The sequence below is a fragment of the Pseudophryne corroboree genome, chromosome 1 (genome assembly GCF_028390025.1).
Source record: "Pseudophryne corroboree isolate aPseCor3 chromosome 1, aPseCor3.hap2, whole genome shotgun sequence".
NCBI lineage: Eukaryota > Metazoa > Chordata > Amphibia > Anura > Myobatrachidae > Pseudophryne > Pseudophryne corroboree.
In genome coordinates this window covers 946,634,315-946,660,648 of record NC_086444.1, presented here as the reverse complement: position 1 = coordinate 946,660,648, position 26,334 = coordinate 946,634,315, and the positions used below count along the sequence as shown (strand labels likewise).

The 26,334-nt window shown below is 44.4% G+C and overlaps 1 long non-coding RNA gene across 1 annotated transcript in view; it reads left to right on the top strand.

The window, feature by feature from the left end:
- The window catches only part of LOC134918974 (uncharacterized), a 42,906-nt gene extending 31,479 nt beyond the window's left edge, over positions 1-11,427 (top strand). Inside the window, exon 3 of the long non-coding RNA XR_010177451.1 lies at positions 9,085-11,427. This is a non-coding gene — a long non-coding RNA (uncharacterized LOC134918974). The remainder of the gene's footprint in view (positions 1-9,084) is intronic.
- Positions 11,428-26,334: the final 14,907 nt, after the last annotated feature.

The following is a 26,334-nucleotide window of genomic DNA, read 5'->3' as shown; positions in this document are numbered from 1 at the left end:
GAGGATGCCAAAGCTTTTCTTTCTGAACTCCTCGCCCCAGGCTCTGTGTTGGAGTGAATGTACCCTTTGCTTCTATTTACCTGACTCTTTTGGACCTATGTTGCATTTTATGAACTGACCTCGTACTCCCTTTTTTTCCCCTTACCCTCCTTGGACCAAGATCCACCTATGTGGACCTTCAAAGACTGTTTCTACATGCTTTTACTGGTCCGAAGGGTGATGTATACATATGCCAGAATTAAGACTCTGCCACATTTTGTATGTATGGTTTACTGCACTTTATCTGCTGTTATAGTTTTCGGGGGGCTGTTTAGCCTCCCTATTTCCCTACCCAGTTAGACTTTGGGATCCACTTTTGGCTGCTCCCTTCCTCTATTACCACATTGCTTAATATAGTGGTGGTTGGCTAGGAGTTGTGTACTCCCTGCATTATGTTGTTATTGTATTTACTTCCCGTGAAGTCTTTCTGAACTTGATTTTGATGGGCCCCCCCAGGGGTCTCTTCTTCTCCTTCTCTTTTTTCTGTGTTTCTGTTGTCTTTTCTCCCATCCCTCCTCGTGTGTCTGCTTCCCTTCCCTGGGGTTTGTGGGTATGTGGGTTGTTCGGGAATATGAATACTGTGTATTGCTTTTCTATGTCTTCGATTAGTAGGAACATGGAATGTCAGGGGAATACATTCCCCTGTTAAGCGGAAGAAGATTCTGATTTATTTAAATAGATTACATATTTCTACAGGAGACTCACCTTCTCCCCCTCGGAGGCCAAAAACTGGGTGTTCTGGGATGGAAGGTACTCTCTGACGCCCCCTATACCTCAAAAGCTAGAGGTGTCCTGATACTTGCTAAACGTAACTTACAAATTGATTTTCTTAATTCTGTCTGTGACCCAGATGGCGGGTTTCTCATATTGTTATTAACATGTGTAACATAAGATATGTTTTGTGTATTGTCTATGCTCCAAGCTGTTTTTTAAAACCCTTTTGTCTAAATTGTACCCATTTGCCTCTCTTCCTATGATTGTGGGAGGCAATTTTAATATTGTTGTCTTTAACTTTATGGACTCTAACTTCTCTAACATGCATGCTCTCCCTGTGCCCTTGGTATTCCCTTTTTTACACAGCAACTCCACTTAACTGATGTGTGGAGATTTTTTTACCCTACTGACAGGGAGTACTCATGTCTCAAAGCTGCCCATAGTAACTTGTCCAGGATTGATTTCTTTTTATTGTCAGACCCCTTGATTCCTACGACTACCGAGTCACAAATGGAACCCATGTCTATATCTGACCATTCTTTCGTTTGGGTGTCTCTCACTACCTCCTTTGATTGTGGTTCCTTTAAATGCTGGCACTTCCCATCCGCTTTCACCTCCTCATTGAAGTTTTGCAATAAACTGGATGTATTCTGGGAAGAGTTTAGAATGGACTTCTGGCAAGCTTCAAAAGCAGTTATCTGTGGTTGACTTATTGACTATGTCTCCTCAAGGAAGAAATAGTTCCTCTCTGAATTTAAACGATCTCAGCGTAGCCTGACTGAGGCCTACCAGGTTTTCAAACAGCACCCCTACCCCCAATCCAAGAAATTGTATTTGGAAACTAAGTCCCAGTTTAATGCCGTTCTGTCTGCTATGGGTGATAGGCACACGTTCCATAAAAATAATAGGTTTTATAGATTTGTCAATAAGATGGGTCGCCTCCTTTCCAATCTTCTAAATGGATCTGTGCCTTCTGTGATCCAGACGTTGAAATGTGCGGATGGATCATTGGCTGTGAGGTCTAGTGATATGGCTCTGCTCCTTTCAGAATTTTATACAGATGTATACACCCAACCCCCCATTAATGAACATGCCAAAGCATCTTTTTGGGATTCCCTCCCACAGATTTCCCGGTCTCTAGCCAGTGGCGCACCCAGGGGGGTTTCCGAGCACCCAGAAACCCCCTCCACCAAAAAATTTTTTTTTTCTTTTGCTGCATGACTATTATTAATGGCTGTCTAGCGTCCTCTGCGGCCTGTAGTCTTCCTGGTGGCACTTGTAAGTGCTTAATAAAAGTTTACTTTATTTTAATTATAGTACATATATATCCATGTGCATTAAAAAGTCTTAAAATGTTAAAGGCCCCAGGGCCGGATGGCTTCTCGGGAGAATACTGCAAAATGCTGCTGCCTTGGTTAGTGGAACCCCTGACTTTGGTATTTACCAATATTTTAACCACCCGCTCTATCCCCCTATATTTCACTGATGCACTGATCCATCTTATTCCTAAACCTGGTAAAGATCCCCATCTCCCAGGCTTTTATCACCCCATTTCCCTTCTAAATGTAGACTATAAATTGTTTACTAAAATTATTGCTGATAGATTGAAGGGACTCCTTCCTTCTATTATCCAGGACCAAACGGGTTTCATTACTGGCCGCCACTCTACCAATAACATTCGCAAGGTTATATCGGCAGCTACTTGGTTACATTCTAGCGGGAGCCCTGACCCACAGTACGTGCTTTCCTTGGACGCTGAGAAAGCGTTTGATCTTGTTAGCTTGGACCATCTTTAAACTGCCTTGGAAAGATTTGAGTTCCCGCTGGACCTGATCAATGTGCTACGCACCCTTTACTCCCAATCAGCTTCCCGCATAATGTGTAATGGTTATCTGTCTGGCCCCATTCCTCTCCATAGGGGCACTAGGCAAGGCTGCCCCCTCTTACCGTTATTGTTTGCCCTTGCGATGGAGCACCTAGCCATCATGCTACTTCATCCCCCCATCTACTCATGTGTTAAGATCTGGGACTTTGAGTTGTGGTTTAGTTTATTTCTTTGTTTATTCCAATAATTCTAGGTGATTGCTAACTTTGGCTCCTTTGCAGGCTATCGGATAAATACTTCCAAATCTGAGCTCTTCCCACTTACTCTGGCTGCATGTGTGCGTTCTTCTCCCACTCTCACCCAGTTCCACTGGAACACCTCTAAATTGAAATACTTGCGTGTTTATATCCCGGTTAATATGTCTGATTTGTACTCCATTAAAAATGCCCCAGTCCTTGCAAAAATTTCCCAACTCCTTACTACCTGGGCTTCCCTTTCTAATTCTTTACTGGGGCAGGTTACTGTTTTAAAAAGTATTATTTTCCATACAATTTATTCTCTCCTTCAGATGTTGCCTGTAAAGCCCTCCATATCTGACTTGATTCTGTGTGACCGATTGTTCTCTAAATTTTTATGGAACAACAAGAAGTCGAGAATTTCTTGCTGTCCCGGACCTCTTGACCTTTTTTAGGGCCATGAATTTTAGGTATGTATCTGACTGGTTATTGGGTACCTCATCTTATGTTAATTGTGCTTTTGAACAAGCCCTGGTGCATCCTTATGATCTCAGGGCACTTCTCTACGCTCCCAAGGCCTCACTCCCACCTGTAGCCCGTACGAACATGCTTTTTTGGGATGCCTACCTCTTGCGGTGGGCCATAATTAAATCCATAAACAGGAACCCTGAATATTCCCCCTTCATCTCTTTGTGTAGGAACTCATGTTTCACCCTGTCTCTTAAGAATAGCAAATTTCTTGCCTGGAAATCTAAGGGAATTGATATCATTAAAGATGTGTTTGACCCTGGTGGGACTTTATTGTCTTTTACAGATTTAGCTGAGAGGCATGCTGCGCTCCCGTCTGATTTTTATATGTTTCTCCAAGTCTGACACTATGTGCAATCCTTTCCTATTCCTCCTGTGCACGAGCGGAGGAGTGACCCCCTGTCATCCCTTTTGTTGAGATTGCAACATTTCTCTTATAAAACTAGATGGTTGTATTGGGACCTTCTTCCACGTCAACCTGATGTTCTCTGACCCTCTATGATTTCTAAATGGTCCTCTGATTGGTCCAGGAACCTGAGTCCCCTCTTCCTCATATCCTTAAAGCCCTACACTCAGCCTAGCTCCTGGAGATTCATATCAGGTTTCTCCACCGTGCTTATATTGCCCCTGGTCAGCGTAAACACATAGGAGGTCATTCAGAATTGATCGCTGCTGTTCGTTTTCGCACAGCGGGTGGTCAGATCTGAACTGCGCATGCATCTGAGCCGCAATGCGTAGGCGGGTTGGACGGCTACAAACGGGCATCGGCGGTCAGTGCAAGGATGGTGGGAAGGATCCATTCGCACGGGCGTTGGCAAGGTGATTGACAGGAAGAGGCCGTTTGTGGGTGGCAACTGACCGTTTTCAGGGAGTGTCCAGAAAAACGCAGGCGGGCATTTCCAGGGAGGGTGTCTGAAGTCAGCTCCGGCCCCGATTAGCAGGATTCAATCACACTGGAAGAGTAAGTCCTGGGCTGCGCAGAGACTCCACAAACTGATTTTAATTTAAACAGCTATGCTACACATAGGAACGCACACTTGCACAGCAAAAAATACACTCCCCCTGTAGGCGGTGACTATCTGATTGCAGGACAGCAAAAAACGCAGACCAGTGATCAGATCTGAATTAGACCCATAGTTTCCACGGAAACCAGGCACTGCCCTAAATGCAAAGCACCTAACGCTCTCCTGATGCATAACTTCTGTCCTAAAGTAAAAAGATTATGGTATAAAGTGTTGTGGTATATTAAATCTACTTTTCTTATCCATCTCCCTATGGACCCGGTCGCAATTCTGGGTCTGCACACCACCGCTTGGCACTTACCTGTTTCTCAGGTACATTATACTTTTTTTTTGTATGTCTTATTGACTTTGGGGGAAAAAATTTATCTTGAATCATTGGATTTTTCTAACCTCCCCTTCCCTTGAGAATCTAAAATCCCTACTCACTGCTACATTATACTTTGAACATCAGTCCACTCTCCCTGAACTAGAACTCAATGCTGCGTGTTTCTATAAAAAATGGAGTCCTTATATTGAGTCTCTCCCTCCCTCACAACAAAAGCATATTTTGCAGTTATTTGACTCACTTAGCAGGGAATCCTACCGCAGGATCTGTATCCCTATTTAGCCTGTACTTGGTCATTGGGTTCCTTATGATCACCATCACTTTTTATATTATTTGTCAGTATTACTCTTCCAAAGCCTCTGTTTATTTACTATGCCTCTGCTTCTCCTTTTTAGTAGTATATTTACCAACAGCTACAACCCCCCTTCCCTCCCCTCTCCCTTTGACTCTTCTCCTTGTCTATGTAATTCTTTCTCTTGCTATTGTGGTGTATTTTATTAAGTGACTGTATGTATATTTACTCTGTGTCTGCTTTGGGTCTGGTAGCTGCACTTTTTTGCTCCATTATTGTGTTGCGCTTTCCTTAATCGGCGATAGGCTCTGCCTCTATGGACCAGCGCTGTTTGCTCTATTGATGGAAATGTCTTGCTATACTACCTGACCCTTATTTCTTATACATTGTTTTTTTGTACATTACTCTGTGCTATTTCTATTTCTCTGATCTTTATTATGAAAAAACCCAATAAAGATAATTAAAAAAAAGTAAAGAATATTTATATCTGTGATTCAGTCACATACTACCCTGTGCTAATTGCACTAACTGTACTGTGTACATCCACTTTGTTTTACAAATATGTTTAACAAAAAGGGATGCAAACAGGCTGAAGCTCCTGTGTTACTCTCATGCAGCATTTGTTCAGCCGGTATATCTGAGGATATGTTAAATGATGGTCTCTGTGCTAATTGTTACCTCCCAGCCAGTCTGCTGCTCCTGCCCTTGCACAGGAACCCCCATGGGCAGCCTTCTCCATACTGTTAGGTACTCTGTAGATCGCCTCGTGCCCCCTATGGGTCCACCTGTGGCATTACCCCTAATGTGGTACCTATTGAAATGCTGGTCAGATGGATTAGAATGGTAATTGCACGAGCTTACACTCGAGCTACTCTTCCAGTTCCAGCTTCGATATCTGCCCATTCTACTCGGTCTGTGGGACCTTCTTGGGCGGCATGCTGTGGAGCATCCCCCAAACAATTGTGCAAGGCAGCTACGTGATCTTCGGTACACACGTTTCTTACGTTTTATGCCTTTGATACATTCACCTCCCAGTATGTTTCCTTTGGACGCCGGATTCTTTTATCTGCTCAGGCACGTCCCCTACCTTGACATACTGCTTTGGGACATCCTTGATGTTTTCCTGTGGAAACCCTATGTACCCTGCTGCAGAAATGAAGAGATATGGTAGACTTAGCTTTGTTAACTCTCTTTCTGCAAAGTACATAGGGTCCACAGGGTACCCACCAAGACGCACCTGGCCTCTCTGGGATTCGTATGGCATCGACCTCTGCTGCCTTCTCCTTTTAGTGAGAGTGTATTCTTATGTGCTTAACATATATCTTCTCTCCTTTCTGCATTGGACTGGTTAACAAAACTGAGTTGCCTGTGCCTGGAGGCGGGGTTAAAGAGGAGGGAAGCCGTGCATCTTGGGACAGCTGAAAGCTTTAATTGTTTGATGCCCAGATTCCTGATCCACCACTACACCCCAATGTTTCTCAGTGGATCCTATGTACTTCACAGAAAGAGAGTTAACAAAGGTAAGTCTATCATAACTCTTCTTATATCTATTACTTGTACTGTTTGGTGTGCTTTGTTTACGTGCATTAATAATAAGTCCTGTGATCCCTGCAGTTTAAGCAGAGCTGCAAGTTATAAAAAGAGCAACAGAATATATCTATCTATTGTTTGTATTGGGTGGTGCGCTCTACTCTTTGTTCACGTACATCTATAAGCCCTGTGGTCCATGCAGTGATCTGTGACTTGACAGATGGATAACTATCAGTTTATAGAATAGCAACCAAATACTAGTGCAGCAGCTACTGCCACTAGTCAAGGTGATGCTGCTAGTCCAGCAGCGTCATCTACTTAAGCCAATGCTCATGGGCATAGCGGGTCTAAGTCAGGGCATCTAAAATAAAAAAAACAATATACAGTGTTAAAGAAAAAGACACCTCTTATAAAGGGAAGGTTTGATGCAGAAAAACATAAAATTGCCAACATGCCATTCACCACATGCAGTAGCAAGGAATGGCTTAGGCCTTGGCCATTATTTCTGAGTGATGATTCTGCAGCTGTTAGTGAGGCATCTTCTGCTGCCTCTCATGACAATGCAAGACCTTTTCACTCAGAGTCTAGAAGAGGTGTAAAAAACTGAAAACCACTAAGGCAGTAGAACAAACTGTGAATTCAGAAACCGAAATGTCACAAATGCCTGAGGAGAGTCCTTGAGTTCTATGTGTGAGCCTGACCTTTCTGATACTGTACTCTCTGAGAAGCCACCTTCCTCCATTTCTGCTCCCTCTGCAAATGTGGGTAATGAGCAACTGAAGTATAGCTGATGATCTGCACATTGACAATGCCACTGTGAAACTGCAAGAGGATGAGGGGGATATTTGTTTAGCTGACGCTGGTGCTAATGAGGATGTTGTTTAAGTCAGGCACCACATTTATGTGTGCTCAGGGGGGTGGGTGCTGGCTGCAGTATGGCATTTTCTCCAAGCACTGCCAGAACAGAAACACTGCACACAGGTGCAGTGTAAATGGGGCCAACCTAGAATTAACCTGGGTCGAAGGTACGGTGGGAACGGGGTCTAACCCTGGTGGAAACCATCTTCAAAAACATGGGTTGGATCTGGGATTTTAGTGGAAAATTTATATAAGTTTGTCTGGTGCTATAGATTCTGAGGTTAATGAGTTTTATGTTCTACTTCAGGATAATAAATATAATATAATACCCCTTTTCCACTGCTAACCTGGGAAATTGCCAAGTCTATCAATCTGGCAAAATCCCGGGTCTCAAGCTCGACCTGGGTAGTAAGCAGGGTTGTGGCCCCATCGTTTCCTTTTCCACTGACCTAAATCTCAGGTTGATGCGTGTTCACGTGGCTAAACCCAGAATTTCAAAGGCAGTGAAAAAGGGGTATAAATTATGGAAGGATGCAGAAAGATAAAGAAACGTATTTGGTATAGGTTGACAGGTTGTAGAAGGTATGGACAAAGCAAAAAAAAAAAAAGTAACTGGAAGATTGATTACTCCTTTAGGCTAATTTTTCCAGATTACTTTTATTCACATATAAATTGAGATGAGCGGGTTCAGTTTTACTCGGATTTACCCAAATCTCCTTATTGGCTCATGGACGTCACGTGTTTTGGTTAGCCAATAAGAAAAATCCAGAAAGAAAGAACTTGCGATAATTCTGGCATTAAGAACCGAGTAAATCCGAACCCGCTCATCTCTACATATAAGAGTTATTTCAGAAAGTCACTTATGAACAAATACATCTAAGGGAACTTCTAACAATCAGCTTTGTCTTTTCTTTCTGGTGACTGAGCTGGAAATGTCTCCTGAAGGAATGCTATTGTGACTTTTATTTTAACTTGCTACCAGTGCATCTGTGCGAGAACACAGGGTCCCTCAAAGAGGTAAAAAGAACATAAGGTAGAAACAAAGTTCCCGTGGTTGCCTGTAACTCCCACTACATCTGCTGTCAACAACAATATCTGTATCATATATACTTTGGAAACATCTGTAGCCTCTATTATTGTTGTGTTTATGAAAGTTTGTGCTAATCGGGTTTATAACATAATAAGTTGTGTTCTCAGAACAGCCCAAGAGATAGTGCCCTTCAGAAAGGGTTGAAAAGTCAGATTCCTCAGAGATACAGGCATAAAGTAGCCTGTGAGGAAATTAGAAATCTGTGAAATTTAATATAATTGCCACATTTCCCACGTCAACAAAACCTGTTGAATATTTACTTTTTATCCACAAGTCTCCCTATAGAACTATCTATATTTAGTTTATGTGGTTGTTCATTACCCATAGCATGACCCTGCTCACCCCCAACATTGTGTTTGAATTTGTTTAATATTGGTAATATATGCAACTGTTTTATCTTACTCTGTCACACCTAAGTCTTGGGTTTGGCTTGGATTGGCATGGGGTGCTGTGGCTGAAGCTGTGGGTGTGTGGACAAGGCTGGGAGGCTTGATCCAGCTCTTGCTCATGGAGCAAAGCAGTAATGGGTACTGCTAGAAGGACTAGTAGGTGATGTAGTTGTGTTAGCAATGGATTGCCTGAAAGTGTGTACTGAATATAAATAAACTTTATTGTATTGGAACAGGAACTGACAATAACTAGAACTGGAAGACAACTGGAACTGGACCATGACTGGATGGGAACTGGAATATTAGCTGGAACTGGAATATTAGCTGGAGCCAGGCTGGCACTAGAGTTGAACCAGAATATTAGCTGGAGCTGGACTGGAACAAGAATATTAGCTGGAGCTGGACTGGAATCAAAATATGCGACTGGACTGGAACTGTGCTGGTGTTACTGAGAATAAGTCCCTTAATTACCAAACAAGTTCTGGAGACTGGAGCATGCTGGGACTAGTTTAGCAGACTTGACTGGTAGCAGGTACTGTACACTATGGAACGAAAGGATCGGAGCTGTGAAGAGTCACAGTAACCGGGAGCACAGTACTGAGTTGTCTCCTTCAGTAGAAGTGAGGTTGTACAGGTGATTTGGTCTTGATAGGAAGTCCCCTTTATAGCACTGAGTTGAAGTTGATTGGAAGCTTTGGTCATCTGGTCTTAGAGCAGCGTCCAGATTGACTGTGGAGAGTCAACTGATTTTTTCCATGATGGCAGCACCCATGCTGTGTTTTGGTGGGAACTCCGACATTCAAGATACTCAGCGGAGTTGGAGCACTGTGGAGAGTCACATACAGGAACATCCACACTGGGATGGATGTGCAACATGAGCGGATCTTAGCACCAGCCAGGACAGACACTTCATAGGTCTGAAACTAAATTAAAGACTCTGGAGCATGACACACTCTAGGTAATATAGTCATGTTAGCCCTAGTTTTCTAATGTTTACTTACACTACAGTGGACATTCAAAGGTTAAGTAATTTAAGGTACCATTGTCCCTTTTGTGTACTCCCTTTTGTCCAACAGTAAGCTGGCCAGACAGGGTGACTTTCTGGCTGATGTAATCACCTTGATTATAATATGTGTATTGTATTCCAATGTCATAAGATCCTTAAGCTGGATACACACTGGTGCAACGGGGATTCGTTCCAACATAGGAATGAATCTCTATCAGCCCAAATTGCCCCTAAACACTGGGACAACTTTAATGAAGGACAGAATGACAGTCCTTCATTAACATAACACAGAACGCTAGTGAGGGATGCTTGATTTGATGTGCAGCACATCAAACCAAGTGTTTGTTGCATTCAACCGTGGGAGCGCGCAATCCTGGGTACACACTGAGCAATGTAAGCAATATGTTGCTCCAAAACAGCATTTTGGAGCGACATCGCTCCAGTGTGAACCCAGCTGCAATCTGAGGCTTCTGGGGATATAAATAGAGCTATCAAGAGAGCTGAGAGGAGATTCTCTGCTCATAGGCTAAGAAATTATATTCTGTCAGGAGTTTGTGGTGGGAATTGACGTGTGGAATTGAATTACAGAAGTGAGCTGAACTGTTTTTTGGAACCCTGTATCTTTACACAGCCCATTCCTAGTCCCCTGCAAGTGAGAGAGACTTTTTTACACACACATACCTACATACAGTATATATATATATATATATATATATATATCTACTGTATATCTTTCTCTCTCTCTCTCTCTCTCTCTCTCTCTCTCTACAGTATATATATAGTAGAGAGGGCATATTTACTTTATTAAATTACTAATTATTTAACTTTCCCAAATTGTAATAATAACAATAAGACTCTGGGTTATAATTGTGATAATCTCAGGGTGATAATTGATCAAAACTTTGAGAGAAATAAATTGGAGAAGTTGCCCATAACAGCCAATCAGCATCTAACTGTGATCTTATAGACTGTGCTAGATAAATCATAGCTTATTGGTTGCTATGTGCAACTTCTCCAGTTGTCTCTCTCGAAGGTTTGATACATCTCCCCTTTGGTGTGTTAGCATGCACTTTTACTGCTTTACAGCAAATATTATACACCTTACATTTGTGATGAAGTTTTAAATTATTTAGATTCTTTGAGCATTGGGGGGTGGGAAGTGATCAGAGATAAATAATGTGTTGCGGACAGCAGTGGCACCCCCTCCCACAGCCTAACCCTAACCATCCCTCCTCCTGCAGCTTAACCTTAACTGCACCTCTTCCCGCATCCTAACCATAACTGCCCCCTTCCGCAGCCTAACCCTAACCTTCCACCCTCCCACAGTCTAACCCTAATCGCTCCCCCAACAGCCTAACCCTAATCATCCCTCCTCCCGCAGCCTAACCCTAAATGCCCACTTCCCGCAGCCTAATCCTAGCTGTCCCCTCCCCGCAGCCTAATCCTAACTGTTCCCTCCCCACATGTGGGAGCTGTCATTTGTGGGGAGAAGAGCTATAAATGTATCCTGTGGTTTACATTTCTAAAAATGTGTTTACAGTAAAAGTCAGTACGGTGAGTACTGTATAAAATATCTGTAGCAAGACTAAATATTTTTTTATTAATTCCATTTCATGATTTACCTGTTTATTGTTCCACTATATTAGAGAGTCTTTGAGAGAGGGTTTTAACAGAGTAACTTTATCTCAGGAATATTAATCTCACTTAGTCTCAAATCTGAAATAGTATATTAGTACTATATAGAACTAACAGTTATGCACTGTCCCAGAGGAGTCTCTACTGCTTATTGTCACGCATGTAGCGGTACATAGTACTAAAATCTAAGATTTCATTGGTGTTTTGGGATTACATTTATATTGACACAAACATACATGCTTGAAGTACATACTGTATAAAATAGCTACACTATATACTTAATAAAGCTCAGTGTTCAATAGTTTGTAGTGGTAAATGAAAATAAAATTTTCATATGGCACATGCATCAAAGAGCATAATAATATGTATTCTCCAATGTATTTACATTTCTCCAGAATTTCTAGCTTGCTGTTATTTACATGCAATTTTGGGTTCAAGTCAATTGTGGCACCCTGGAAAATAGTGTGTGTGCCCCTTTAAAGTTAACTTACAGGTCTGCAGCAGCAAAAGTGAAGCGCTGGCACAGCAAGAGTTAAGTGAGGACCCTGGTTCAATCACATGGTCTGGATGCTGACGGCTAATTGGGCAAGGTAGCCTGGGAACAGAGGAGCCTTGTGTGAAGAAGGAGGAGTCTGGAGAAGTCACTGGAGGTGCTGGATGCATGCTGAGCTAGGAGCAGAGCGGGAGCTGAGAACAGACGCAAACCGCAGGGTCACACTGGGCGGTGAGAGCGGGTTGCTACCGGGAAGCCAAGTGTCGGTCTATTGGAAGGCGTGGATGTCGTAGCCATCTTGTAACAGTGAGGAACCGCTAAAAACTGGTCCAGCAAGTGAATGCCTTTCAGCAAACTGATTGACCTAAGCCATGGGCAGACCTGACACCCAGTTTAAGTATCCATTGTCACCCGCTGTGCAGTGTTAAAAGGGCACGGACAGCATAGCGCCATCTCCACAAACTAATCCCTGTCAAGGGGTCAGTAAAGACAACCATTCCCTCTGCGTTGACACTGTTGGGACATTAAGGACTGACTTATTGTGCAAGTGCAAGTCAGATATTTAATCTGGAAAGGAATGAGTTATGTGTGCAAGTGCAAGTAAATTCCTTTAACTAAGAGAGACTGAGTTTATCTAACCATGAGACCTTCATTGTCGATTGAGTTATATTTGTCAAGAGACACTACCATCCCTTCGCTAGCTACACCCTCTTTGGATAGGACTGAGATACATTGTCATCATTACAACCCAGGATTCTTTATACATCTGTGTGTCAATTCCCCCATTGAAACGCTGTGGCACTACAGAATTATTCCAGGGCTCCAACGTTAATTGCCCGTAAAGATTATTATACCTTGGCTAGGAAATAGATAGAAAGTTAGTAATTGTTGTTGTTAAATGTGTTTTTCATCACTCATGACCACATTATAGACTGTGATTCCAATTATAATATGCTAACATTTGTGATTGTAATTATTATCATGTAATATCTGTAATTCAATTGATTGTCTTTTGCATCTTTGAATGTTCCATTGTGGTGTGGACTGTAGCCGATTGTCTTCTTGTTATCTTCTTTGAATGCCAAATTCTTATGATTTTTATTCAATCTTTTATGCCAATTAATCCATCATCATCCTCATTGCGGCTTAATAAAATACATTCTGTTAGAATTGCTGACTCCTGTTTTGTATTAATCTATCCTACCTCTCTGAACATGGTACTGTAGGACAAGGGGGATCATTCAGACCTGAAAACTCGCTAGCTGTTTTTTGCAGTCCTGCGCTCGCATAGTCGCCACCCACCGGGAAGTGTATTTTAGCTCTGCAAGTGTGCGAACGCATGTGCAGCCGAGTGGTACAAAAATACTTTCTGAGTTGCCCAGGACTTACTCAGCCGCTGCCTGTATGGGACCGGAATTGACACCAGACACACGCCCTGCAAACGCTTGGACACGCCTGCATTTTTCCAACCACTCCCTGAAAACGGGCAGTTGCCACCCAGAAACGCCTTCTTCCTGCGATCGGCTGTGCAAATGGATTCTTCATAAAACCCATTGCACAGCAACGATCCGCTTTGTACCCATACAACGCACCTGCGCATTGCGGTGCATACACAGTTCTGACCTGATCGCAGAGCTGCAAAAAATGCTAGCGAGTGATCAGTTCTGAATGACCCCCCAGGTACGGGGAGAAACATTTTAGGTGAAAGGTCTGTCACATAGCCACCGAACACCTGTGATATCTCTCTCAACCACGTAGACATACCTGCTAACACCGGGGTGTAACATAATGGGGGTCATTCCGAGTTGATCGCTCGTTGACGATTTTCGCAAACGGAGCGATTAAGGCAAAAATGCGCATGCGCATGATACGCAGTGCGCATGCGCTAAGTATTTTAGCACAAAACTTAGTAGATTTACTCACGCCCGAATGAGGAATTTCCATCGTTGAAGTGATCGGAGTGTGATTGACAGGAAGTGGGTGTTTCTGGGTGGAAACTGTCCGTTTTCAGGGAGTGTGCGGAAAAACGCAGGCGTGTCAGGGAAAAACGCGGGAGTGTCTGGAGAAACGGGGGAGTGGCTGGCCGAACGCAGGGCGTGTGTATGACGTCAAACCAGGAACGAAACGGGCTGAGCTGAACGCAGTCTGTGAGTAGGTCTGTAGCTACTCAGAAACTGCTAAGAATTTTCTATTCGCAATTCTGCTAATCTTTCGTTCGCTATTCTGCTAAACTAAGATACACTCCCACAGGGCGGCGGCCTAGCGTGTGCAATGCTGCTAAAATCTGCTAGCGAGCGAACAACTCGGAATCACCCCCAATAAGTGGAAACTACATACTATTATAGCAGAAATATCACATCATTTTTTTTTATCTCCATTAACGAACAAATTAAATATTCTGTTTTATGCATGCATCTGCTAGTCAATTTTCTTAGATATCCTCTCAGAAGTATGTTATATATAGCTGGGCTGCTGTGCAGGTTGTCTAGTAGGGACAGGCAACTTCTCTTCTGTCCTGGGCTGTCTCTCAGGTGCTACCGATCATTCATTAGGAGAAGACTGGAATTCAGACTTCAGTCCATTGGCTATACAGCCTTTAAATACCTGCATTGCTATTTCACCTGTGGTGGTGGTGATAGTTACTGCTCAGTAATGACTACATGTGCCTCTGATTGGCTTGTGTTAATTCCTGGTTTTCACTTTGGCTTATTTTCTGACTTTGATTCTCTTGTCTGTCCTGACCTTGGAGTATTCCTGTTCACCAGCGCTCTGGATTAGCTAAGAGCCCCAATTTTTCATAGGGCTAGTATGTCCACCCTTCTGTTGTTATTCAGATGGGTTCTATGTATCAACGATACCTCAATCCAGAACCGGAGGACAAAGAAAGAAAGTGCAATAGTGTAATACTTTTTTTTAAAAGAGTTACACATTTAATACACAAACGTTAAAACATTAAAAAAACATAGAGACATCCAACAAATAGCTGTTCGGTGAGTATAGTGTGGGTACACAATTATCGGCTGTGAATGAGAACCAATGTGCAATCAGTTCTTAAACGCATGTAAGTGGAAAAGTCCTCCCGGCTGCAGCTGCGGGTCCCCCGTCTCACTCCAATCTGCTCTCTCACCGCCAGGCAAGTGGATCCTCACCGTCACGCACCAGACAACAGCTTTCTAGAGTGCCCACGCGTTCCGACCCTCCTCGGGTCTGTGTCAAGGCTAACTCAGCGTGCGTTTAAGAACTGATTGCACATCGGTTCTCATTCACAGCCGGTAATTGTGTACCCACATTATACTCACCAAACGGCTATTTGTTGGATGTCTCTATGTTTTTTTAATGTTTTAACGTTTGTGTATTAAATGTGTAACTCTTTTAAAAAAAGTATTACACTATTGCACTTTCTTTCTTTGTCCTCCGGTTCTGGATTGTGGTATCTTTCATACATAGAACCCATCTGAATTTCAACAGAAGGATGGACATACTAGCCCTATGAAAAATTGGGGCTCTTAGCTAATCCAGGGAGCTGGTGAAGTGGTATCCTGTATTTTTCTTTTTGCATATTGTGTGGTGGAGGTGGGAAGTACCTCTTGCAGGGTCACCTAATTTCCAGCTGCTAGCGCACTCATTGACATTCTTTAACCATTTGCTATACCTTGGAGTATTCCTGACTATTCTTTTGTCTCAGCCATTAATATTAGGTAACTTTGTGGTTTTGTTAACCATTTATTATCTCCGTTATTTAACATTTGGTAATATGGGGTTGGACTGTGAAGTAAAGGCAGAATGAGTAGCAGCAAATAAAGATCAAAGTGTTCCAAAGAATCTTTGTTCTCTACATCATTTACCTTGTGCTGTGGTTGTATGGTAGTGAAATGACACCATGGCATTGTTGAAAATCTCCAAAATTATCTAACAATATTAGCAGTATGAAGAAACAAACTAATTCAAAGAGGCGATTATCAAGCAACTTTTTATAGCCTGCAACAGTAATTTGTTTAAAAAAAACTTCATAAAAATAGAAGTGATGAGCGGGTTCGGTTTCTCGGAATCCGAACCCCCCCGAACTTCACCCATTTTACACGGTTCCGAGGCAGACTCGGATCCTCCCGCCTTGCTCGGTTAAGCCGAGCGCGCCCGAACGTCATCATCCCGCTGTCGGATTCTCGCGAGATTCGTATTCTCTATAAGGAGCCGCGCGTCGCCGCCATTTTCACTCGTGCATTGGAGATGATAGGGAGAGGACGTGCAGCGTTCTCTCAGTTTCTGTGTTCAGTGTGCTGCAAATATCTGTGCTCAGTGTGCTGCAAATATCTGTGCTCAGTGTGCTGCAAATATCTGTGCTCAGTGTGCTGCAAAAATCTGTGCTCAGTGTGCTTGCAAATATCTGTGCTCAGTGTGCTGAAAATATCTACGTTCTCTGCCTGAAAAACGCTCCATATCTGGGCTGCATTGTAGTATAGGAGGACAGTGCAGAATTTTGCTGACCAGTGACCACCAGTATTATATAGCAGTACGGTACAGTAGCTCACTGCTCTACCTACCTCTGTGTCGTCAAGTATACTATCCATCCATACCTGTAATGCATTTTAGTTGTGCGCAGTATATATAGTAGGAGGACAGTGCAGAATTTTGCTGACCACCAGTATATAATATATAGCAGTACGGTACAGTAGGCCACTGCTCTACCTACCTCTGTGTCGTCAAGTATACTATCCATCCATACCTGTGGTGCATTTAAGTTGTGCACAGTATATATAGTAGGAGGGCAGTGCATAATTTTGCTGACCACTAGTATATAATATATAGCAGTACGGTACAGTAGGCCACTGCTCTACCTACCTCTGTGTCGTCAAGTATACTATCCATCCATACCTGTGGTGCATTTTAGTTGTGCGCAGTATTATATAGTAGGAGGACAGTGCAGAATTTTGCTGCCCACCAGTATATAATATATAGCAGTACGGTACAGTAGGCCACTGCTCTACCTACCTCTGTGTCGTCAAGTATACTATCCATCTATACCTGTGGTGCATTTTAGTTGTGCGCAGTATTATATAGTAGGAGGACAGTGCAGAATTTTGCTGACCACCAGTATATAATATATAGCAGTACGGTACAGTAGGCCACTGCTCTACCTACCTCTGTGTCGTCAAGTATACTATCCATCCATACCTGTGGTGCATTTTAGTTGTGCGCAGTATATATAGTAGGAGGACAGTGCAGAATTTTGCTGACCACCAGTATATAATATATAGCAGTACGGTACAATAGGCCATTGCTATTGATATATTACTGGCATATAATTCCACACATTAAAAAATGGAGAACAAAAATGTGGAGGGTAAAATAGGGAAAGATCAAGATCCACTTCTACCTTGTGCTGAAGCTGCTGCCACTAGTCATGGCCGAGACGATGAAATGCCATCAACGTCGTCTGCCAAGGCCGATGCCCAATGTCATAGTAGAGAGCATGTAAAATCCAAAAAACAAAAGTTCAGTAAAATGACCCAAAAATCTAAATTAAAAGCGTCTGATGAGAAGTGTAAACTTGCCAATATGCCATTTACGACACGGAGTGGCAAGGAACGGCTGAGGCCCTGGCCTATGTTCATGGCTCGTGGTTCAGATTCACATGAGGATGGACGCACTCATCCTCTCACTAGAAAAATTAAAAGACTTAAGCTGGCAAAAGCACAGCAAAGAAGTGTGCGTTCTTCTAAATCACAAATCCCCAAGGAGAGTCCAATTGTGTCGGTTTCAATGCCTGACCTTCCCAACACTGGACGGGAAGAGGTGGCGCCTTCCACCATTTGCACGCCCCCTGCAAGTGCTGGAAGGAGCACCCTCAGTCCAGTTCCGGATAGTCAAATTGAAGATGTCACTGTTGAAGTACACCAGGATGAGGATATGGGTGTTGCTAGCGCTGAGGACGAAATTGACAAGGAGGATTCTGATGGTGAGATGGTTTGTTTAAGTCAGGCACCCGGGGAGACACCTGTTGTCCGTGGGACGAATATGGCCATTGACATGCCTAGTCAAATTACAAAAAAAATCACCTCGTCGGTGTGGAATTATTTTAACACAAATGCGGACAGCATTTGTCAAGCCGTGTGTTGCCTTTGTCAAGCTGTAATAAGTAGGGGTAAGGACGTTAACCACCTAAGAACATCCTCCCTTATACGGCACCTGGAGCGCATTCATCAGAAGTCATTGACAAGTTCAAAAACTTTGGGTGACAGCGGAAGCAGTCCACAGACAACTAAATCCCTTCCTCTTGTAACCAAGCTCCTGCAAACCACACCACCAACTCCCTCAGTGTCAATTTCCTCCTTAGACAGGAAAGCCAATAGTCCTGCAGGCCATGTCACTGGCAAGTCTGACGAGTCCTCTCCTGCCTGGGATCCCTCCGATGCATCCTTGAGTGTAATGCCTACTGCTGCTGGCGTTTTTTTTGTTGCTGCTGGGAGTTGATCGTCATCCCAAAGGGGAAGTCAGAAGACCACTTGTACTACTTCCAGTAAGCAATTGACTGTCCAACAGTCCTTTGCGAGGAAGATGAAATATCACAGCAGTCATCCTGCTGCAAAGCAGTTAACTAAGGCCTTGGCAGCCTGGGTGGTGTTAAATGTGTTTCCGGTATCCACCGTTAATACACAGGGAATTACAGAATTTATTGAGTTAGTGTGTCCCCGGTACCAAATACCATCTAAGTTCCACTTCCCTAGGCAGGCGATACCGAGAATATACACAGACCTCAGAAAAAGAGTCACCAGTGTCCTAAAAAATGCAGTTGTACCCAATGTCCACTTAACCACGGACATGTGGACAAGTGGAGCAGGGCAGACTCAGGACTATATGACTGTGGCAGCCCACTGGGTAGATGTATTGCCTCCCGCAGCAAGAACAGCAGCGACGGCACCAGTAGCAGCATCTCACAAATGCCAACTCGTTCCGAAGGCAGGCTTTGTATCACCGCTTTCCATAAGAGGCACACAGCTGACAACCTCTTACGGAAACTGAGGAACATCATCGCAGAATGGCTTACGCCAATTAGACTCTCCTGGGGATTTGTGACATCGGACAACGCCACCAATATTGTGCGTGCATTACATGTGGGCAAATTCCATCACGTCCCATGTTTTGCACATACATTGAATTTGGTGGTGCAGAATTATTTAAAAAACGACAGGAGCGTGCAAGAGATGCTGTCGGTGGCCCGAAGAATTGCGGGCCACTTTCGGCATTCAGCCACCGCATGCCGAAGACTGGAGCACCAGAAAACACTCCTGAACCTGCCCCGCCATCATCTGAAGCAAGAGGTGGTAACGAGGTGGAATTCAACCCTCTATATGCTTCAGAGGATGGAGGAGCAGCAAAAGGCCATTCAAGCCTACACAGCTACCTACGATATAGGCAAAGGAGTGGGAATGCACCTGACTCAAGCGCAGTGGAGAATGATTTCAACGTTGTGCAAGGTTCTGCAACCCTTTGAACTTGCCACACGTGAAGTCAGTTCAGACACTGCCAGCCTGAGTCAGGTCATTCCCCTCATCAGGCTTTTGCAGAAGAAGCTGGAGACATTGAAGGAGGAGCTAAAGAGCTAAAACAGAGCGATTCCGCTAGGCATGTGGGACTTGTGGATGGAGCCCTTTATTCGCTTAACCAGGATTCACGGGTGGTCAATCTGTTGAAATCAGAGCACTACATTTTGGCCACCGTGCTCGATCCTAGGTTTAAAGCCTACGTTGTATCTCTCTTTCCGGCATACACAAGTCTGCAGAGATGCAAAGACCTGCTGGTGAGACACCTGTCAAGTCAAGCGGAATGTGACCCGTCAACAGCTCATCCTTCACATTCTCCCGCAACTGGGGCTGCGAGGAAAAGGCTAAGAATTCTGAGCCCACCCACTGGCGGTGATGCAGGGCAGTCTGGAGCGAGTGCTGACATCTGGTCCGGACTGAAGGACCGGCCAACGATTACTGACATGTCGTCTACTGTCACTGCATATGATTCTGTCACCATTGAAAGAATGGTGGAGGATTATGTGAGTGACCGCATCCAAGTAGGCACGTCAGACAGTCCGTACGTATACTGGCAGAAAAAAGAGGCAATTTGGAGGCCCTTGCACAAACTGGCTTTATTTTACCTAAGTTGCCCCCCTCCAGTGTGTATTCCGAAAGAGTGTTTAGTGCAGCCGCTCACCTTGTCAGCAATCGGCGTACGAGGTTACTTCCAGAAAATGTGGAGAAGATGATGTTCATCAAAATGAATTATAATCAATTCATCCTTCGAGACATTCACCAGCAATTGTCTCCAGAAAGTACACAGGGACCTGAGATGGTGGATTCCAGTGGGGACGAATTAATAATCTGTGAGGAGGGGGATGTACACAGTGAAAGGGGTGAGGAATCGGAGGATGAGGAAGAGGTGGACATCTTGCCTCTGTAGAGCCAGTTTGTGCAAGGAGAGATTGATTGCTTCTTTTTTGGTGGGGGCCCAAACCAACCAGTCATTTTAGTCACAGTCGTGTGGCAGACCCTGTCGCTGAAATGATGGGTTTGTTAAAGTGTGCATGTCCTGTTTATACAACATAAGGGTGGGTGGGAGGGCCCAAGGACAATTCCATCTTGCACCTCTTTTTTCTTTCATTTCATTTCTTTCATTTATCTTTGCATCATGTGCTGTTTGGGGACAATTTTTTGAAGTGCCATCCTTTCTGACACTGCAGTGCCCCTCCTAGATGGACCAGGTGTTTGTGTCGGCCACTTGGGTCGCTTAGCTTAGCCATCCAGCGACCTTGGTGCACCTCTTTTTTTCTTTGCATCATGTGCTGTTTGGGGGCTATTTTTTAAATCGGCCATCCTCTCTACAGAGGCAAGATGTCCACCTCCTCCTCATCCTCCGATTCCTCACCCCTTTCACTGTGTACATCCCCCTCCTCACAGATTATTAATTCGTCCCCACTGGAATCCACCATCTCAGGTCCCTGTGTACTTTCTGGAGGCAATTGCTGGTGAATGTCTCCATGGAGGAATTGATTATAATTCATTTTGATGAACATCACCTTCTCCACATTTTCTGGAAGTAACCTCGTACGCCGATTGCTGACAAGGTGAGCGGCTGCACTAAACACTCTTTCGGAGTACACACTGGAGGGGGGGGCAACTTAGGTAAAATAAAGCCAGTTTGTGCAAGGGCCTCCAAATTGCCTCTTTTTTTCCTGCCAGTATACGTACGGACTGTCTGACGTGCCTACTTGGATGCGGTCACTCATATAATCCTCCACCATTCTTTCAATGGTGAGAGAATCATATGCAGTGACAGTAGACGACATGTCAGTAATCGTTGGCAGGTCCTTCAGTCCGGACCAGATGTCAGCACTCGCTCCAGACTGCCCTGCATCACCGCCAGCGGATGGGCTCGGAATTCTTAGCCTTTTCCTCGCACCCCCAGTTTCGGGAGAATATGAAGGATGAGCTGTTGACGGGTCACATTCCGCTTGACTTGACAATTTTCTCACCAGCAGGCCTTTGAACCTCTGTAGACTTGTGTCTGCCAGAAAGAGAGATACAACGTAGGTTTTAAATCTAGGATCGAGCACGGTGGCCAAAATGTAGTGCTCTGATTTCAACAGATTGACCACCCGTGAATCCTGGTTAAGCGAATTAAGGGCTCCATCCACAAGTCCCACATGCCTAGCGGAATCGCTCTGTTTTAGCTCCTCCTTCAATGTCTCCAGCTTCTTCTGCAAAAGCCTGAGGGGAATGACCTGACTCAGGCTGGCAGTGTCTGAACTGACTTCACGTGTGGCAAGTTCAAAGGGTTGCAGAACCTTGCACAACGTTGAAATCATTCTCCACTGCGCTTGAGTCAGGTGCATTACACCTCCTTTGCCTATATCGTAGGCAGATTTATAGGCTTGAATGGCCTTTTGCTGCTCCTCCATCCTCTGAAGCATATAGAGGGTTGAATTCCACCTCGTTACCACCTCTTGCTTCAGATGATGACAGGGCAGGTTCAGTACTGTCTGCTGGTGCTCCAGTCTTCGGCACGTGGTGGCTGAATGCCGAAAGTGGCCCGCAATTCTTTGGGCCACCGACAGCATCTCTTGCACGCCCCTGTCATTTTTTAAATAATTCTGCACCACCAAATTCAATGTATGTGCAAAACATGGGACGTGCTGGAATTTGCCAAGATGTAATGCACGCACAATATTGCTGGCGTTGTCCGATGTCACAAATCCCCAGGAGAGTCCATTTGAGGTAAGCCATTCTGCGATGATGTTCCTCAGTTTCTGTAAGAGGTTGTCAGCTGTGTGCCTCTTCTGGAAAGCGGTGATACACAGCGTAGCCTGCCTAGGAATGAGTTGGCATTTGCGAGATGCTGCTACTGGTGCCGCCGCTGCTGTTCTTGCTGCGGGAGGCAATACATCTACCCAGTGGGCTGTCACAGTCATATAGTCCTGAGTCTGCCCTGCTCCACTTGTCCACATGTCCGTGGTTAAGTGGACATTGGGTACAACTGCATTTTTTAGGACACTGGTGACTCTTTTTCTGAGGTCTGTGTACATTTTCGGTATTGCCTGCCTAGGGAAATGGAACCTAGATGGTATTTGGTACCGGGGACACAGTACCTCAATCAAGTCTGTAGTTGCCTGTGAATTAACGGTGGATAACGGAAACACGTTTCTCACCGCCCAGGCTGCCAAGGCCTGAGTTATCCGCTTTGCAGCAGGATGAATGCTGTGATATTTCATCTTCCTCGCAAAGGACTGTTGGACAGTCAATTGCTTACTGGAAGTAGTACAAGTGGTCTTCCGACTTCCCCTCTGGGATGACGATCGACTCCCAGCAACAACAACAGCAGCGCCAGCAGCAGTAGGCGTTACACTCAAGGATGCATCGGAGGAATCCCAGGCAGGAGAGGACTCGTCAGACTTGCCAGTGACATGGCCTGCAGGACTATTGGCTTTCCTGTGTAAGGAGGAAATTGACACTGAGGGAGTTGGTGGTGTGGTTTGCAGGACCTTGGTTACAAGAGTAAGGGATTTAGTGGTCAGTGGACTGCTTCCGCTGTCATCCAAAATTTTTGAACTTGTCACTGACTTATGATGAATGCGCTGCAGGTGACGTATAAGGGAGGATGTTCCGAGGTGGTTAACGTCCTTACCCCTACTTATTACAGCTTGACAAAGGCAACACACGGCTTGACACCTGTTGTCCGCATTTGTGTTAAAATAATTCCACACCGAAGAGGTGATTTTTTTTGTAATTTGACCAGGCATGTCAATGGCCATATTCGTCCCATGGACAACAGGTGTCTCCCGGGTGCCCGACTTAAACAAACCACCTCACCATCAGAATCCTCCTTGTCAATTTCCTCCTCAGCGCCAGCAACACCCATATCCTCATCCTGGTGTACTTCAACAGTGACATCTTCAATTTGACTATCAGGAACTGGACTGCGGGTGCTCCTTCCAGCACTTGCGGGGGGCGTGCAAATGGTGGAAGGCGCCACCTCTTCCCGTCCAGTGTTGGGAAGGTCAGGCATTGCAGCTGACACAATTGGACTCTCCTTGGGGATTTGTGATTTAGAAGAATGCACAGTTCTTTGCTGTGCTTTTGCCAGCTTAAGTCTTTTCATTTTTCTAGCGAGAGGATGAGTGCGTCCATCCTCATGTGAAGCTGAACCACTAGCCATGAACATAGGCCAGGGCCTCAGCCGTTCCTTGCCACTCCGTGTCGTAAATGGCATATTGGCAAGTTTACGCTTCTCCTCAGACGCTTTTAATTTGGATTTTTGGGTCATTTTACTGAACTTTTGTTTTTTGGATTTTACATGCTCTCTACTATGACATTGGGCATCGGCCTTGGCAGACGACGTTGATGGCATTTCATCGTCTCGGCCATGACTAGTGGCAGCAGCTTCAGCACGAGGTGGAAGTGGATCTTGATCTTTCCCTATTTTACCCTCCAAATTTTTTAATGTGTGGAATTATATGCCAGTATCAATAGCAATGGCCTACTACTATATATACTATATATACTGTGCACAACTGAAATGCACCACAGGTATGGATGGATAGTATACTTGACGACACAGAGGTAGGTAGAGCAGTGGCCTACTGTACCGTACTGCTATATATTATATACTGGTGGTCAGCAAACTGTGCAAAACTGAAATGCACCACAGGTATGGATGGATAGTATACTTGACGACACAGAGGTAGGTACAGCAGTGGCCTACTGTACCGTACTGCTATATATTATATACTGGTGGTCAGCAAACTGCAAAACTGAAATGCACCACAGGTGTGGATGGATAGTATACTTGACGACACAGAGGTAGGTAGAGCAGTGGCCTACTGTACCATACTGCTATATATTATAGACTGGTGGTCAGCAAACTGTGCAAAACTAAAATGCACCACAGGTATGGATGGATAGTTTACTTGACGACACAGAGGTAGGTAGAGCAGTGGCCTACTGTACCGTACTGCTATATATTATATACTGGTGGTCAGCAAACTATGCAAAACTGAAATGCACCACAGGTATGGATGGATAGTATACTTGACGACACAGAGGTAGGTAGAGCAGTGGCCTACTGTACCGTACTGCTATATATTATATACTGGTGGTCAGCAAACTGTGCAAAACTGAAATGCACCACAGGTATGGATGGATAGTATACTTGACGACACAGAGGTAGGTAGAGCAGTGGCCTTCTGTACCGTACTCCTATATATTATATACTGGTGGTCAGCAAACTGTGCAAAACTGAAATGCACCACAGGTATGGATGGATAGTATACTTGACGACACAGAGGTAGGTAGAGCAGTGGCCTTCTGTACCGTACTCCTATATATTATATACTGGTGGTCAGCAAAATTATGCACTGTACTCCAACTATATACTACAATGCAGCACAGATATGGAGCGTTTTTCAGGCAGAGAACGTATAATACTGGTGGTCACTGGTCAGCAAAACTCTGCACTGTACTCCTCCTATATAATACTGCTGGTCCCCAGTTCCCACAATAAAGCAGTGTGAGCACAGATATATGCAGCACACTGAGCACAGATATGGAGCGTTTTTCAGGCAGACAACGTATAATACTGGTGGTCACTGGTCAGCAAAACTCTGCACTGTACTCCTCCTATATAATACTGCTGGTCCCCAGTCCCCACAATAAAGCAGTGTGAGCACAGATATATGCAGCACACTGAGCACAGATATGGAGCGTTTTTCAGGCAGAGAACGTATAATACTGGTGGTCACTGGTCAGCAAAACTCTGCACTGTACTCCTCCTATAATACTGCTGGTCCCCAGAATAAAGATATTTGCAGCCCCCTGAAACAAAGTGAGAGGACGCCAGCCATCTCCTCTCACTATCATTTCCAATGCACGAGTGAAAAATGGTGGCGACGCGCGGCTCCTTATATAGAATCTGAATCTCGCGAGAATCCGACAGCGGGATGATGACGTTCGGGCGCGCTCGGGTTAACCGAACCATACGGGAGAATCCGAGTCTGCCTCGGACCCGTGTAAAATGGGTGAAGTTCGGGGGGGTTCGGATTCCGAGGAACCGAACCCGCTCATCACTAGTTTGGGGGTGAGCTTTTGGGGCGTGGGGCTCCCTATATTGCTCTGGCTGGGCCACCTTGGGGCATCACCACCTTACATTTACTTTTAACACTTATATCACATTGTGTTTGTTTTATATTTATGTAGCTTTTTCACATATTTTTTACACTTATAACACTGCTCTGCTAAACTTCACATTCTAACACTGACACTTTACTGCTGTCCTCTTCTTTTCTTTTACATTTAGCAGCCTCTTTCATTTGCTTAACACTGATCTTTCACTCCTATCCTTTTTCTGTGTGATGCCCTGGGGTGGTTTGGCTGGGGTGGTCTGGGGGTGCTCTGCGTCCCGGAGGTGAACCCCTATAGTGTTAGGGACCTGTCCGATGAGGTCACCGTGAAGCAGGTGGGCAGGCTCATATACTGGCCAATATATGCCAAGAACCTCTAATATTATATTATGGTTATAATAATTTTAATGGTGTATGGTGCACCTGCACCCTTTGATCCTATGTTGTAGTATTACAGTACTTAGTCCCAGCAAGGTAGCACATCCCATTATAATAAGCTAGGGTGTGCAGTCCAGGCCCCGTTTCCATATAATGTATGGATGTGCTCAGATTATTGTGCCATCACAGACACCTCCCCTCGTTCATGTTGGCTGCACTATAAAGCAGTTTATGGCCAGATTAGGAAATGTATCCAGATAACTAATTAAACAGATATTGAATTATGAAATATGTGCCATTTACTGTACATACAC